This window comes from Scyliorhinus canicula, chromosome 3 (assembly GCF_902713615.1).
Source record: "Scyliorhinus canicula chromosome 3, sScyCan1.1, whole genome shotgun sequence".
In the NCBI taxonomy this organism is placed as follows: domain Eukaryota; kingdom Metazoa; phylum Chordata; class Chondrichthyes; order Carcharhiniformes; family Scyliorhinidae; genus Scyliorhinus; species Scyliorhinus canicula.
The window spans coordinates 168,326,370-168,342,086 of NC_052148.1; the positions used below are offsets into that span (position 1 = coordinate 168,326,370).

At 46.1% G+C, this 15,717-nt stretch overlaps 1 protein-coding gene across 4 annotated transcripts in view; it reads right to left on the bottom strand.

Annotated features, from left to right (window-relative positions):
• shroom3 (shroom family member 3) overlaps window positions 1-15,717 on the bottom strand; it is a 547,942-nt gene that overhangs the window by 182,428 nt on the left and 349,797 nt on the right. The window lies entirely within an intron of this gene.

Consider the following 15,717-nt stretch of genomic DNA (forward strand, 5'->3'; position numbering starts at 1 on the left):
GGTACGTTACAAGCTTTAACTCTTACTGCCGATACTCGGGATCCATTTGGAATTTACTGTTGGGTGGCACGGTGGCGCAGTGGATAGCACTGCTGCCTCACGGCACTGAGGACCCGGGTTCGATCCCGGCCCTGGGTCACTGTCTGTATGGAGTTTGCACATTCTCCGCGTGTCTGCGTGGGTTTCACCCCCACAACCCAAAAAGATGTGCAAGGTAGGTGTATTGGCCACACTAAATTGCCCCTTAGTTGAAAAAAAATAATTGGACACTAAATTTAAAAAACAGAATTTACTGTTCCAGAGCAGTCATATGTAGTGCTCTCTTCCTTGATCCAAACAATTTATTAAACTACCCCGGGGCTGACATCTATTCTGTAGCTAAACACGACCCTGAGTAATATTATGGTCTTGATTTATCAATACCAATGTTTTTGTTAAATAGTAAAAGAATTTTGTTACAAAACCAGTATTACTGACTGGCTTTCAGAACTGAAACTGTTGTGTAGCATTTCTACAGATCATTTATCTCCTGAACAATAAGATATAAAATTAATACTTCAATCACATCAAATAGTTTCCTCTTGTAGTCAAATCATCGATTGAAGGCCAGGAACTCACAGATGAAAGGTAGTCACAAAACCCTGCGCCCACATCCAGAAGTAGCCAGGAGAAGAGATAATTGCTAACAAAAGAGTAGTTCATCATTGCAGTTTTTTCAATTGAATTCACAGATACATTTTCTTTAACCAGTTTGTTCTACTCGTGACATTTGTTAAATTTGCTCTTGGAAGAGACAAATAACAACTTTACTCTAGTTCTCTCCATCAGAAATGTTAATCTGTTTTATTGCTTCAGACTCTGACTATTGCATTGAACATTTTCAGGATGCTTTTAAAGGTTGGGCTGGGTTCTCCGCCACCCGCCACCGGTAGCAGAGTTCCCGACACCGTGGAGAATCCGGATTGGTGCCAGGCGTCAGGATTGAGGTTTGCACCCCGCGCCAGCGGGAGGATGCAAATGGATCATCCTATCAATGGACCGGGCACCATATTCTCCAGGTCTTTGTTATTCTTCGGTCCTCTGGGCAAGAAAGAATTGGTGCAGGTCCTGACAAGCGTGCACCTGATGTGGTGAACTTAGCGGTGGGCCTAGGCGGTAACTCTTTAAGGGAGTTGCCCCAAAGTCCATCGGAAGACCACCTGCAAACCCTCATAATGCAAGACCTGTTCATCCCCACCAGACACCCCCTAGATAAATAGATCCCCCACAGTGACCCTCAAATAAAGATATCCCCCAGAGACCCCCTAAATAAAGAGCCCCCCCCCACAGTTGGTAGCTAGGGGTGCCTAGAAGTTGTCAATCACAGCCTCCCAAAATCAATATCAAAGAGAAATGAATGAATGGCTTGCAGATCAAAGATCTGAGGGGGTTTAAACCCAGCTGACCAGTTTTCTGTTTTCACCTATCGCTGGCCCTCTCTCCAGACCCACCACTCCACGTCCCCCCCCCCCCCCACTTCAGTATAAATCTGACCCCATTTCCAATTCTCTATAGCTTTAACAGATTCATCCAGACTCCAAACGTGAGCTCCCTTCTCTCTCCCCAGATGCTGCCAGACCTGCTGAGATAGTCCAGTATTTTTTGTTTTGGTTCTCTCTCCAGGAATTGACAGGCGCTGCTTCCTGTACCTGAGCCAGCAGGTGTATTGCCCAGGTGAGTGTTAAAGCAGTGATTCTTTTCAATGTCTCTAGCTGGACTGCTCTCTAGTCCCACACAGGGGTCTTTCTTCTGGGTCTCTATTCTTATGGGGTCTCTGAAATGCTCTCTTTATATAGGGGGTCTCTGTGGGGGTGGGGGGTGCTGAGGGGAGGCAGGTCATCCCCATATTGAGGGGGAGTGCAGTGACCCAGAAAATCCTGGGGGGGGGGAGGGGTGTTGAATTGCGTTGTATTGGGGGGTGGGGCACCCAGCCGCAGGACGTTGCTTTCAGGCTGTCCGCTCAAAATGACGCCCAACAGCGGGATTCCCTCGGGTATCCATTGCAATCTTTGCCATGCATAAATTTGCATAGCTAAGGATTGTGAATCAGTTCCTGATTTGTGAATTCAGCTCCAGCTGGAGGACATAGGGCTCAATTCTCCGGAAAGATTTCGAAGATAATTTGTGGCGAGTTCAGAGCCGGCAGGTTCCCCACCGCTATTCACTGACACTTGAATCATTTTTTGGGGCCCTGGGGAGTTTCGCACCCGTTTAGCCCGCACTTACGCAATCTCACGAGCTGTTGCAAGGGGAATCCCGTCCACAGTGGGCAGGATCACTTTTTGGAAAATCTGCATATTAGAATGAGGCAGTAAGCCTTACTCTAACGTGCAGATTTCCAGGGTACCTGAGGCGTTGGGATTCAATCCCTTTGCCTTGGGGACCTTGGGCGAGTGCCGTTTAGCACTGGTCCTCACAAAAGGGGGCCAGACGGAACGGCACTCATGGGAGTCTCCAAGGGGATTGGAGGCCCACAACTGCATGCCATTTGGGAATGATGGTGCCCTGGCAGTGCCAGCCTGACACATTGGCAGGGCCATCTGGGTGCCATCCTGGCATTGCCTAGGTGGCACTACAAGCTGGTGGGGCACTGCCAAGATGGCATTTTTTGCCATGTGTGATTGGGCTGGGATTGCCACCCTGGGTGTTATGGGGTGCTGGGGGGCTGAGAGACCCTCCCTTGTTGTGTTCGGGCTGGGGGAAGGTATTTTTTTGTGGGCCTCGGTGATCGGAACGCCATTTTTCTCTCACTATAACGGGCAGTTCTGATGAGCAGAGTTCCCCGTTGTAAGAAACAGGGCTATGTGCGGCTTTGGCCGTGTATTTCCCGCTTCGGTCCCTTATTCAACATGAGTAGAGTTGAATAGCCACATGTTTCTCGGCACTGCGAGTGAACTTTTGGGGATATCACGCCCGTAGAATTTTATTTAGCACTGGGGAGCTGAACTCAGAGATCTGGTCATCATTCTGAAACAGTGCCCCGATCTCAAAGTGAGCTTATGTGCCTCACAGCCCCCATCCATGGGCAATGTCACCCTCAAACACACATGGGCCTACCCCACACCCCCCAAGTAAGGGCACCCCTCTGTGGTGTCACTCGGGCACCCTTGCATTGCCACCCTGGCAGTGCTCCTGCTGGTTTGGCAGTGCCATTCGGGCACCTTGGCCACCCTGCACTTACCCTGGCACCCCAGGGGTCTCTGATGGCTCTGGAGACCCCCCCCCAGGTGCTGTTCCGCCTGGGCCACGTTTGTGTGGACCAGTGACGAACGGTGCCTGGCTGTAGCCACCCTGGGCAGGCCGACAAATCAAAGGAGTCCAGTGGATATCGGGCAGGTGTCTCTTAATTAGGTTTAAGACCTACTTCCGTGAGCTTCACTTGGTCCAGCCCCTTTTTGGCAGAGTTCCGACTCCAACGTCTCGCGGGACTTGGGTGAATCCCACGAGGCGCGGACGCTGTCAAGAGGTCCGCTGGAGAGCTCTCCCGGGATTCTCAGGCCACATTGTGCTCTCACGTGAGCGCAACGCGGCCAGAGAATCGCATACATAATCTCTCAAATGGAGAATCCTGCCCGTTGTTACTTCTCTTTCCTGCCTTGTTACATCTTAATGGTTTTTCGATGCCCAACAAAGGAACGTAACAAATCAGCAATCCCGAGAAACATGGGGGAATTAGGGGAAAATATTATCAGTCTTTAGTTTACTGTCTATCATGATTACTGAAATGAAAGAGTGAATATATTGTTTTTGACGAGTGGTAAATTATCCTAAAATAATTAATGTCGGAAAACAAATGGTACCTTTTATCCTGGTATTCAACACCACCCCCAAATACAATTTTCTCCCCTCTGATGTTCTGGTCGTAACTCAAACTGGGTATGGGAAGCACTTTGTTTTCTTACACTCCATTTCTTCAGGGCCATATGTTAATATTATTTGAGGTTTGTGCTACAACTACACCTGACCGCAGATGATGGCATTAAGCTCCACATCTGCTCCAATGCCAGGATTAGAAAACAATTCATGCTGAGTCTGCACTGTGGCAGCAAAGAACAACAAGTTTCACACAGAGAGAGTGCGTAAACTCATTGCATCTCAGAAAACATTGCTGTGGTTTTGGCATAAACTGATAAACCCTATTGTAGAAGTCATAATGTTACTGCTGTAGGACAGGAGAACAAAAGAAAAGACTTCATCGGGTGGTGAAATAACACCAGTCTACACGTGAAGGGGCTAGCTTGCAACTAATCTGCGGTTGAGTGTGTTTGCTGCTTTACAGGCATATTTTGCAGAGCAACAGAACATTGCCTAAAAAAAATCGTTCTTAGGTTAGGAATTCAATAGGCCACATACAAATTATTTGATTCCCAGAATTAAAATGAGAACTTTGATCAATTCATGCCAACTGTGTGGTGAAACCAAGCAACAGAGTTAGTTCCTAGAGAGGGCTATATCTATTTGCGTGTTCTGCATTTTCTAGAAATGGCAGCCAGTGTTACCTCCTGCCTCGCATGGTGATAACCTTGTGTAGATTAACATTCCCACAAGAATTAGTTTCTAATAATACATGCTTCAAGTCTAGAATCCACGTGTACAACTAATGTCAGAAAACTGATGAATCAGGTGCAAGACCCAAAATTAGTCGACACATTTACATAAAAACGCTCCTAATTGCTGAATGTTTAATTGGCAGAAATATTATTAAACAAACTCCAAATTCACTCCTGTTGACTAGAACCATTCCAGTCAATGCTAAAGGATTCATGTGAAAACCACCAATATAAATGAAAGTCTCACAGTCCTTAAACTGAAATTTCTTTCAAACATCTTCCTGAAAAATGTCTTCAGCATTTTGTAACAATGTGGCCCGTCAATTCACCACCCACAGTTTGATGATAAAATTATAACAAAAGAAAAGTTGACTGCTTACCAATATCATCAAAAAGGTCAGTGTGATAGGTCACTTTGCTTACCCCTTATTTCTGATGGAAGAAAATTCAAATGCACATGCCAAAAGAAAACACAAAGCAGGTCCTGTGCACCTTATGATAACATTGTTCCATTCTGCTCAGATTTTTAATATGTAAACGCCATAAACAAAGCAAAATTCTTTTCACATTTTAAATCCCTGTGGAACTAGCTGCAGATGACAGAATTTATCGACTGGGGAAAGTTTCCCAATAGACACCAACAGCTGATCTCAAGACTTGCACCATGGTTTTCTTTCTTTTATGAACAAAAAAATAAATTTAGGGTATCCAATTCTTTTTTTCCCAATAAGGGGTAATTTAGCATGGCCAATTCACCGATCCTACACAACTTTTTGGGTTGTGGGGGTGAGACCCACGCAGACTGGGGAGAATGTGGAAACTCCACATGGGTAGTGACCTGAGGCCAGGATCGAACCCGGGCCCTCAGCGCCATGAAGCAGCAGTGCTAACCACTGCACCACCATGCTGCCCTTAGACTTGCACCATGTTGCAAGCAAAATAAATCTTTCTGCACGTTTTCTCAGTTCACCATGTCAATGCTTTGAAATGAATGACATGGGAAGTCAAAGGAGAGAGACTCGTACACTATGGAGAAAAATTTCATCTTAAAGGAACATTGACACCAAGGCTTTCTGCCTTGCAAGTCAGATACGCCTGCATATAAGCACTGGAACTGAAAATAGACATAGTCATGCAGGGGTGGCAAATTGTCACATTAGTGACCTACCTCCATTTGAACAGTTCGAAGATGGAGTGATTATCGCAAATAATTCCTTTCTACAGAGTTTCTGTTGAATCTATCCATGTTGCTGATCGTTAAAAAAACACAGCTAAAGATTTATGAGGAAATCTAGACTATCCTGAACCAACAGTTCTGAGTCACTTGTTGCAGTGTACCCAATCGCTGGCCTGCTCTTTTAGATATGCTGTTGAAATGTCAAGGTCCGGCAATAGCAACGTGTTAAATGGTGACTTGATGGTTGAGGAACAAATGTTGACTGGGAGAAATCTTGTTCGACTTCAAATTGCACTTTGGCATCATTTATGGCCACCCTGAATAGGTTTGCTGTCTCATCCAAACCGCAGGCTCTCCAATAATGGCCCACTCCATCAGTTTTGAACAGAAGCTTCAACCTGGATTATGTGATTTCTGTCCTGGAGTAAGCATTAACCTATAATTTCTTTGACTGAGGAGCAAAATGGTACAACCAAACCAAACTTTTCAAGATACCTACAAATTCTACATATGCAATTCCCACACATTTCTTATGGCCACCTCCTTAATATTGAGATTACAGCCGGATGAAGTCATGCCTCTGGATGAACACTTGAAGGGTGGGGTTGTTTGCTTTTCCCCCTTCAGATGATTGTGGTGTTGGTTCCTTTAAGGGCAGCACAGTAGAAGATGGTCACCTGGCTTGAGGGACCGATTGGGACTGAGAGTGGGGTGGAGTCCTCTCTGCGGCAAAAGACATATAGAAGACATGTAGGGACTGGTGCAGATGGTGGGCTGCTCCAGGGCAGCTGGAGCTAGCCGGTCTCTGTACAGTTTTTCTTTTTTTTATAAATTTAGAGTACCCAATTCATTTTTTTCCTATTAAGGGGCAATTTAACATGGCCACCTACGCTGCACATCTTTGGGTTGTGGGGGCAAAACCCATACAAACACAGGGAGAATGTGCAAACTCCACACAGACAGTGACCCAGAGCCGGGATGGAACCTGGGACCTCAGCGCCGTGTGGCAGCTGTGCTATCCACTGTGCCACCGTGCTCAGTTTTTCTTATTAATAAATAACTTTTGTGTTCCTGACATAGCCTGTTAACGTACAATTATTACACCCCTCAAGTTTTCTCTGACATCATCCTACCCAGGGATAACAGAGAGAGTTGGTAGGATTTCGCAAGCACAGGCCAGATGGTGGGGGATGAATGTAATGCGACATGAATCCCAGGTCCCGGTCGAGGCCGCACTCATGTGGGCAGAACTTGGCTATAATATATATAGCCAAGAACTTATAGCCAAGTTCCACATGGTGGCACAGTGGTTAGCATTGTGCATACGGCGCTGAACACCCGGGTTCGAATCCCAGCTCTGGGTCACTGTCCGTTTGGAGTTTGCACAGTCTCCCCGTGTCTGTGTGGGTTTCACCCCCACAACCCAAAGATGTGCAGGATAGATGGATTGGCCATGCTAAATTGCCCTTTAATTGGAAAAAATAATTGGGTACTCTAAATTTATTTTAAAAAGTATTTCCATCTAGTTATTTGAATACTTAATACCAGTCCAACTAAACTGACCCAAATTTGACAAGGTACACTACATTCATTTCCAATGGTCAACTTCAATCCCAATTGAAATGTAAGGAATTTACAAGAACATAGGAAAATCAATCTTTTATTTTTTTTTTAAATAATTTTTATTGAAAGAGTTTTTCCATACAGACATTTACCCCTACTAATTTTTAAATTATTTACAACACAATCCCTCTAGGCAAATATCCCTCCCTCGCCCGCCCTCTCGCGCGCCCCAGCCCTCCCCCCCCGAAAATCAATCTTTTATTGATAAAAGTTTGGCTTTGTTATATTTTGCATGAAGCATACAAATCGGAACACCTTGGTCGGGATTTTCCGCTCCTGTTTGCATTGGGCATGTTCGGCAAGGAGAAGGGAAAATATTTTAAGACGGCCAAAGTTGTGTTGTACATCAACGTAATTGCATGATACAATTGCCACCATATCCATCAGTGAAGTAAGTTCAACATCCGGAATATCATTTAAATCAGGCAATTTCAAAGTCGGGGTCGCGACCCGCGGGGTGGGCGGGTGTCGGGAGGGTCACGGAGCCGTCTGTTGCAGCACGCCCCATTGCGCAAATCCGCGCGCAACAGCCGGCTTTTAACAATGCCGGCTGTGAACAGCCTTCAAAATGACGGCCACGACCATATAAAAAAATGATGAGCGGGCACGCATGCAGAGTGCGCCTGCATTTTTGGATATGGTCGCGGCCGTCATTTTGAAGGCCACCCACAGCCGGCATTGTTAAAAGCCAGCTGCTGCAGCTGTTGCATGCAAGTTTGCACAATCGGAGACGCAGGAGAAGATTTTTTAAACAATTCAATGTAATATTCCTGCCTGAAGGGAGGCAGAGCAGGTCACACACCCCTGAACGTCGACATCACGTGCTTTGGGCGCGATTGCGATTCCTCCATTTTGTCAGCAGCAGACATGCAAATGAGGGCCAAGCAGGCTCACCTCTCGCATTAACAGTAAGAGAAAATGGTGGGTTGCGAATGTCAGCCAGTGTGGGTCACGACGGTAAGCCCCATGCGTTGTGATGGTCAGCCGGCATGGGCCGTGAAGGTCGGCCGGCGTGGGTCGTGAAGGTCGGCCGGCATGCGTCCCAAAGGTTGGCCGGTTGGTAAAAATAGGACCCCTGATTTAAATATATTGACATATAATTATCAAGCCCTGACGCCTGAATCATTCTCCCATAAGAAAATTCATCCATGTTGGTGTGCCAGCAGAATGCCATGAAACTTGACTTGTCTCCCAAAGCATGCATTTGGCAAGCACACCTCCCAGGAGAACTCAGGTGAGTGCAGCTCTCAGTAAGGAGAGGTCAAGCTCTGATCTGTACCCTGGCATCGGCCTTTACCAATTACCGGGTAAATCTCACCTCCTAATTTTTGTCATCAAGCGAAGAAACAATGATGCACTTAGTACAATCTTTGCCATTTCATTCAGTTTGAAATAATTGGAGAAGAATTTATTTTGCCTCAGGAATTCATATTAGGATGTGCACTGAAGTCTGCACATTATTTAAAAGTCAGTGTCCCCTCACCATAGAAATTACTGGCAGCACATCAAATCTAATTATGAAAGAAGTCTTGAAGTTTCAAATTTGCCATTGAAAAATGACCAACCAAAATTGGACAAGGCAAGATAATGTACAGAAATTGCATCAGTGACCAACCACAAAGTTATTTGATTGTAGTGAGCAATAATACATTCAGCAAACAGATTTTGCATCTCTGAGCTGATTTTACATTATTTAGGGGGGTTAGGTTAGTTACTGCACATGATACTTGCTTGTGTGTGTGTGCGTGTGTGTATGGGGGGGGGGGGGGGGGGGTAGTTTCTGAATGAAAGAAGATCCTGACAATTTTATTGTGGTCTTGAAGGAGTGAGGTGTCAAGCGACAGGGCAAGTAATATATCATTTTTATTATAGGTGTGAGTTCAAAACAACCTCTTGGGAGGATCGTTTATCCACTTCAAAGGGCTGTGATGACACTTACATGTTTACAGTTCCGCCGTTAACTTGTGAGAATGTTAATTATTGAATGTACCATAACTGAGGCAACATTGACCAGTCAGTTTATTTTACCTTCAGCCACCTTCAAGAGGGGCACTTGCTGTTTAGAATAAAGGCACTTTTACTCTTAGCACTTCTCTAGTTAGGATGTGGGACAGCAACAATCATGTGCTGCCTCCTCGCTTCTTCGTGGACTCATGTTGCAATGGTCAGGTTGAGAGAGCTGAATTTAGCAATGGAAATGCAGTGGCCAATGTACGAATGCTGCTTTTCCACAACCCGAACTAGAGGTGGAATCGCCTGCATCACCCCTTATACACTCTGCCTGACATGTATTGAAATAAGCAGGATGTCTAAAGGGGCAGCCAATACAGTACTGCCCAAGATAAATTTATACCTGTAGAAGTCTGTCTCACCTCAAAAATTATGAAAAAGGATACAGTACACAAAAATGGACTCCTGGCCAAAAGAATGGATGGTTGAAAACTATATTGCCGTCTGGGTCCCTCCATCGCCCAGAAATGGGGAGTGAGACAATCACTTGAAGCTGGAATGGACTTCATAAAACTTGTGACAAAATTTGTTTATTAATTGTAGTTGCAGGGATGTGTGCATTTTATGCCAAAAGAGCAGACTTTTAAGAAACACAGCTCTGTCTCCCTCAATAGCTCAGATGATTAAGTGTACTGCGCGCAGAACCACAAAGACCAGGCAAGTTCCACTCGCTGTGGAATGGTGAGTTAAGTGACCGCAGCCAGGACGGCGCTAAGCATGATCCTCTGAGCCATAGCCCCTTGGATGGGTGGAGAGATCAGCAAAAGTTTGTGAATGTGGCTCAGGTGAGGACAAGATCAGGACTGGCTGTAAGTAGCTGATAAAATGTCACTGGTACAATATGAAGTATGGCTGCTATTGCTTTCATTTAACCACTGTTATTTATGTCAAATTTTTTTCAGCTTCTCAATAGGCCAACAATGTCCGTGAAATGACCCAAGGGCGACTTGCTAACTGCAAACTCTAGCAATGTGGACTCACAAAGGCCAAGCAAATCAGCCTTTGTGCATGTTTTGTGCATCATTTAATTTTGTTAGATTGCCCTGTTTGAACAGTGTGTGCTGTGTTGTTCATGAAAAACAGGTCTAAGCACAGCAATCTCATTGATGGATGAATCCTAAATCAGAAGTGCAAAATCTGATGGTGTCAACATTTTGATGTATATGCAAATTTATGGCAACTGGTGACCATTTATAAAATTTAATTCTAAAAGCACTCAGTAGGCACGCTGGTGCAGTGGTTAACATTGCTGCTACACTGTGCTGAGGACCCAGGTTTGATCCCAGCCCTGGGTCACTGTCCATGTGGAGTTTGCATATTCTCTCCATGTTTGCGTGGGTCTCACCCCCACAAACCAAAGATGTGCAGGGTACATGAGTTAATGAAGCTTTGGGATGCACTGGGGAATGTGGCAGGGTATCCGTTGCCACCGCTGTTGTTCGTGCTGGCGATAGAGCACTTGTCAATAGCCCTTAGGGTGTCAGTGGAGTGGCAGGGGATTGTGAGAGGGAGTAGGGACCATTGGGTGTCACTGTACGCAGACGACCTGCTATTGTTCATGTCGGACCTATTGGAGAGTGTGGGGAGAATTACGGACATACTCGAGAGGTTCAGAGCCTTCTCAGGCTACAAGTTGAGTGTCGGACAGAGTGAGGGGTTTCCGGCGAATGTGGCAGGTCGAGGAGCCAATTTTGGGCCATTGCCATTTCGGGTAGCCAGGGACAGGTTCAGGCATTTGGTGGTTCAGGTGACAGGGATGTGGTCAATGATGCACAACTAGAACCTGACAAAGTTGGTGGAGGAGGTATGGGGTGACTTTAGGAGATGGGATACGATACACCTGACATTGACGGGGAGGGTCCAGGTGATAAAAATGAATGTTCTGCCAAGGTGCCTGTTGTATTTCAGATCCTCCAGATCTTCATTCGAAAGGCCTTTTTCCCAAAATTGGATGTAGCGATTTAGGATTTTATATGGGCGGGTTACGTACCTAGGGTGAAGAGGGACCGGAGGCAGAAAGGGGGGTTGGCGCCACCAAACCTGTTGCGTTACTATTGGGCAGGGAATGCGAAGAAGGTGAGGTGGTGGGAGGATGGAGGAGAAGTCCTGTGGGGGGCCCAGCCTGAGGGCCATGGTGATGGCGTCACTCCCCCTGGCACCGAGGAGGTACATGGTGAGCCCGGTGGTGCAGTCCATGATTAGAGTGTGGAACCAGTTGAGGAGACACTTTAGGATGGAGGAGGTGTCAGTGCTGACACCGTTGCATGGGAACCATGGGTTTAAACTGGGGGAGACGGATGACATGTATAGGAGTTGGAGAAAGGTGGGGCTGGTGAGGGCGAGGGATCTATATCAGGTGGAGCGGTTTGCAAGTCAGGAAGGAGGGAGGGGGGGGGGAGAGGAGGTGAAAAGGAGAAAAAACTTGCACAAACTTTGAACTGGGGTTTGCAGAATATTTTTTTGATTGATATCTTTGTACTTTTGAATATGTTTGGAATAAATTGCATTAAAAAGATGTGCAGGGTAGTGGAGTGGCCATGCTAAAATTGTACCTTAATTGGGAAAAAAAAAAGTAGGCACGATGAGGTCTATGGAGATATAAACCTTGGGCACGCTGATGTTTTGCTATCCATCCTCTTCAATAGGAATCTCCAGTGACAAATCAGACCTGTATGATAAAATGCTGCCTGCTCAGAAAAACATAATCTCTTTCCTCAACTGAACAGGGAACTCTCCTGATGTGGTGAATATTATTCTGCCCTCAATCAACACCACCTTAAACAGACTAACTATTGATTCATTGTACTTCCGTTTGTAGGATCTTAGCCTGTACAAAATGGCTGTCAAATTCCCTTTGTGACAATAGTCACTGTATTTTAAAGTAATTCTTTCTAAATGAGTTCCTTTTGAGATTCTGAGAGACAACAAGCAACAAAATAAAGTATTATGTTTTTATTTCGTTAACACAAGTATCATTGCTGCTTTGATGTGAAAGAAAAAATTTGTGAGAGATCAGTGTGATTTGCATCCCTATAATATCATGCACAAGTTCCATGACAACACTTTTGTTACGCTATGATGTTTGCCCAGTACAAACGCATATCAGAGTTATGTGCCTGCCAATAGAGAATATGCACCCTGACAGCAGCCTTCGAAGGTTTCTTTTCTTTAAAAAGCACTAAAATTAAGTTCTGTTAAGGTCTTGTGCCAGCAGGAGTTTTGAAGATCAACAAATGTTTTTCTGGAAAATGTGCAGGTTTAAGAGAACCGAGCCATTTACAAAATATATTTTTAAACCTGCTGGAAAGGTCCACAGTACTCGCGCTGCCACTGAGAAATTTAATTTCTATTTTTTATTCATGCAATAAATACATTTCTTTTATCAAATGGGAAACAAACTGCCATTGCGTGCACTTTTCTATTCCTAATTTACAAAATGTAAGTGACACCTTTCTCCTGCACATTGTGAAACTCTTACCCCAGGCGGGTAACCATGCGGACACCACAGTTCCCAGAAAGCTGATATGGGAATCATTTTGTGAGATGACAGTCTCAAAGAGCAAAGCTGGAACTTAACAGACCCTGTGAAGAGCAAGACATCTTCACAGCTGCAAAATGCTCTGATCAGCTTACACTGACATTTTTCTTTTCAGCGAGTTTTGAAAGATCAAACTGACAATTTAGATTAATGGCGACTACAACTGTGCCTACAGCATGCAGATGTCATTTTAACAGGTTTTCAAGGACATGGTAAAGAAGAGCGGCTTCTACAAAGTAAATAGATCCCCATCAATGCAGTTTGCTGTTAGGTAACTGGGTGAAGTATTTTCCTTCCACATAAACTCACAACACTTGAAAAGGGACCTGGATGTGCTAATCTCCTGCTGGAGTTCAATCTTTGCATTGCTGTTTAATTTTTATTGACTTCAGGACTTCCGGTGGCGGCTATGAAGGAGTAGGTCGCACATTAGGTGGCTCCTACTCGGGTCGGAACTTTGGACCTTTATCCTTGATTTTCTGTCGGATCTGAAGTGGAAAATTGATGTTGGACGCAATTATGAAGAGGAATCCTACATCAGTGCATGGAGAAGCGGACCAAGAGTGCTCGCAAAGGAAGAAATAGATGAATGGAGAAGGCTTGGGCTGAGGCTGCAACGGGAGAAAGCATGACGGAGGACCGGAATTCTGCCTTGACGACCCAGCGGTCGACAGATCAGTTTATACAGGAGGGCTTCGCCAAGCAGAAACAGGAATGCTTGGACCCGATTAAGGAGTCGATTGCGCGATTGGAACTCAGACTGGATGCTCAAGACCGGGCGATCCAGAAAATGGAGAAGGCTCTTGCTGAGCAGGAGGAGCACCAAGCTGCAGTGGAGTTGGAGGTGGGAATGTTGAGGGACCAACAGAAAAGGCTCCCGGAGAAGTTGGAGGACCTGAGAATCGTGGGTCTCCCGGAGGGATCCGAAGGAGCGGATGCTGGGGCATACATCGCAGACATGTTTGAGAAGCTACTGGGGGAGGGGACGGTCTCCCGACCATTGGAGGTGGACAGAGCGCACAGAGCGCTAGCGAAGGAGCCGTGTGTGGGAGACCCCTCAGAGCAATGGTTGTGAGATTCCACAGGTACTTGGACAAGGAGTGCATTCTATGGTGGGCCAGGCAGACGCGGAGCTGCAAATGGGAGAATAGTGTCCTGCGTATATATCAGGATCTGAGCATGGACAGGGCCAGGAGAAGAGCAGGGTTCAACCAGTTAAAATCTACCCTTTTTAAGAAGGTAAAGTTTGGACTACTGTACCCGACCTGTCTTTGGGTAACGCACGAAGAGCAACATTTCTATTTCGAGTCGCCCGAGGAAGCAATGGACTTCGTGAGAAGGAAAGGGCTGTTTTTTTTTAGAATTAGAACAGTACAGCACAGAACAGGCCCTTCGGCCCTCGATGTTGTGCCGAGCAATGATCACCCTACTCAAGCCCACGTATACCTATACCAGTAACCCAACAACCCCCATTAACCTTATTTTTTAGGACACTAAGGGCAATTTTTAGCCTGGCCAATTCACCTAACCCGCACATCTTTGGACTGTGGGAGGAAACCGGAGCACCCGGAGGAAACCCACGCACAAACGGGGAGGATGTGCAGACTCCGAACAGACAGTGACCCAGCCGGGAATCGAACCTGGGACCCTGGAGCTGTGAAGCATTTATGCTAACCACCATGCTACCGTGCTGCCCTGAGGGGACTGAGGGGTTTGGACTGAACTTTGCTGCAGTGCTTATGTATTTTTTTTTGTTCTCTTCTCTGCAGTTTTTTTAAAAATAAAAGTTTTTGGCTTTGGATGTTACTTGTAATGCCTTTTGTATTGAGCTGGGGTCTGCGGACGAGATGCTTGAGTTAAAATTTGCATTTGCACTGATGGGGATGGAGGTATGAATGTTAGATGTTTGATCTTCTTTTTGATTTTCTTTGCATGTTTCTTTTGGGCAATTGGGTTGGGATTGTTTAAATTTGCATATGTGTGTCCGAGCTGGGGCTGGGGGGGGGAACAACAGGTGATAAAATGTCTGGCGCCATGGGCGGGGGCCACCAAGCTAGCTGGGCGGGCTAGCTCACAGAAGCGTAGTGGGGGGTGAGCAGGTGGCATGCTTGTTGGAGGGGGCTGTGTGTATAGTGCTGTTACTGGGGGTGGGGGGGGTGGGAAATGTTTTGCTGATGGGGAGGGACTTTTGCTGTGGGACAATAGGGAGATCGGGGACGGAGGGTGTCTGGAGGCGGGCCTGCAGATGCTTGGGGCGCGGGCTGGAGACTAGCCCAAGAAAGGGGATTGCTGATCAGTTTGATCACATGGAATGTAAGAGGGCTAAATGGGCCGGTTGAGAGAGCACGCTTGTTCGCGCATTTCAGGGGACTGAAGGCGGACGTGGCAATATTGCAGGAGAAGCACCTCAGAGTAACTGATCAGATTAGATTGAGGAAGGGACGGGTCGGACAGGTTTTTCACTCGGGGCTGGACTCTAAGACTTGAGGGGTTGCGATCCTGATTAATAAGCGAGTGTCATTTGAAGTGAGAAGAATAGTTGCGGACGTGAGGGGTCGGTACATAATGGTCAGTGGAAAACTGGAGGGGCTGCCGGTGGTGTATGTGTACGCGGCGAATTGGAATGATGTGGCGTTTATAAGGAGGATGTTGGGGAAGATCCTGGACCTGGATTCGCATAAGCTAGTTACGGGGGACACACTTCAACACAGTCATTAACCCAGGGCTAGGCCTACTTAGCTCAAGGAAAGGCAGGGTGCCAGCAATGACGAAGGAGCTAA